We start from the raw sequence: 1,837 nt of genomic DNA, 5'->3' as shown, positions 1-1,837 counted from the left end.
CCTTTACTTCTGCTCAGCAAATAAAGCTGCATTTTTGAGTCAAGTTCCCATTTTGGTGAGTTTGCGTTCTCCTGCTTGCACACAGCCGTTTTGTGACATACTTGCTTTCACAATGTCGTACTGTATTCAGAATAAGCAAACACCACCCTTTCTGTAACTCTCTGGCTGTTAAAAGCAAACGATTGTGGGAAGATTCACTTGCATTAAGTCCACCAAAGAGCAGTGGAAATTATGCTTTTCAGGGGTCAAATGTTGACTGAGTGACAAAGTTTGTGTGACTGCCGAAGGAAACTGCAGTGAGTTCACCGCAAAGAGGAACAATTGTGGGGAAAAAAAATGGCTGCAGTGAAAGGTTTTTTTAATACTTATGACCAATGTGAAACCAAGAATAGCACAAACCTACACCTACGCAGTACCCATTAACGATTTTTGATACGTTTTGACTGCCAACATGTCATCTGTGTGTGCAGAGCTCTATCCAGGAGAAAGGCACTGCTGCCAAGAGCACGATGAAAGGCTGCATAATTTTGTCTCCCGGATTATAAACCACTCCGCCTGGTAACTCCAAAGTTCTCTAATTTACACAATGCGTCAGATGGCCTTTAGTCTTATTAATATCCTGGTTTTGTTCAGCTCGTGTTTATGCAGCTTCACTGTGAGCAAAGCCACACTGAAATGTTCATCCACTGCAGTTCTTTAACAGCTTCAGGGGTGTTACTACTATTGTTTTCACCTTCTGAGTGTGTGCATGTACCATCATACCCAAAACATAGCCATCATGGTCCCTCGTGCCCTGATACTTCTGCCTTTCCTTCGTTTTTCTCCCCTTTTCTTTGACTTTTCCTCACTTATCCTCCAACAGTTCCTTTGTCTCTCTTCCCTGAGGTCTGGTGTGTGAGCAGGTAAGTCTTACTACAGCTATGAGGTCATGCAACCGGCTTCGACTGGATCTCTGGCTAGCACACCTGCTCTCCCTCGGCTTATCAGCCAGCTGCATATTTAAGAGTCGTTCACTCAACATCAGGTTATACTGCTTCAGTAGTGCTAACAGCTTCCAGCCCAGCTTAGTGTCTTTGCGTCTGGTCTCCTCTTTAATATTCTCCAGTGGGCTCAGCTCTGGAACAGCCCCCTCTGCTGCACTCCATCCATCATCATCAACAAAGTTCTCCCACTAGTTTTGTTCTTCATCTGTATGCTAAACGATTCCAGTAACTTGTCACATAATTGTTATAGGGTAACTGTCTGTTCATGACTTTGTAAACTATCTAAACCTTCACTGTCACATTTGCAGGTAGAAAAAAGCAATATCACCTGCTCTATAAGATTTTGCCACAGAATGTATTGCTATAATGTGTTAAGTGTATTTTTAATTCCTCTTGAAGATGTAGTGCTATCTCGTGAAATTCAGTGTGTATCGATTACATTTTTCATGTAAATTACCAAACCTTGCTCTTCAGTTTATGAGCTACGGAAGAATGTCCTCCTTTTTTTTTTTTTTTTTTGTCTCTCATAAAATTCTCCAGTAAAAATATTGTTTGGCATCCTTGTTCCTTTTTCTGAATTATTGCAAAACAAGATTAATAAATGAGGATTTTGAATAGGAACCAAGCAAATTGCTCAGGACAATTAAGTTTAAATCAGTTCATATTTCTATTCACAGTGAAGACCATCCACTGAGCACTGAGGCCTCGTTAGAGCAGTAATCATTAAGGTTATTAGGAAATAAATCTCCTTGTCTTATCTTCAGTAAAAGTATTCAAATAATATTAAATATTATCCCTGCGATCTACAGCGCTGAACCATTTAGTGTCAATGTCATTATAAGTATCACTTTCAC

The 1,837-nt window shown here is 40.3% G+C and overlaps 1 long non-coding RNA gene across 1 annotated transcript; it reads left to right on the top strand.

The window, feature by feature from the left end:
- Window positions 1–2: 2 nt before the first annotated feature.
- On the top strand, window positions 3–1,373 carry LOC106456279 (uncharacterized). The gene is made up of 3 exons (XR_001290432.1): window positions 3–55; window positions 471–558; window positions 863–1,373. It is a non-coding gene; the product is annotated as an uncharacterized LOC106456279 (long non-coding RNA).
- Window positions 1,374–1,837: the final 464 nt, after the last annotated feature.

This window comes from Pundamilia nyererei, unplaced genomic scaffold, assembly GCF_000239375.1.
Source record: "Pundamilia nyererei isolate P.nyererei 1_Seehausen unplaced genomic scaffold, PunNye1.0 scaffold00004, whole genome shotgun sequence".
Lineage (NCBI taxonomy): Eukaryota > Metazoa > Chordata > Actinopteri > Cichliformes > Cichlidae > Pundamilia > Pundamilia nyererei.
The sequence above is the reverse complement of the archived record's forward strand: the minus strand, read 5'-3'. Positions and strand labels throughout refer to the sequence as shown.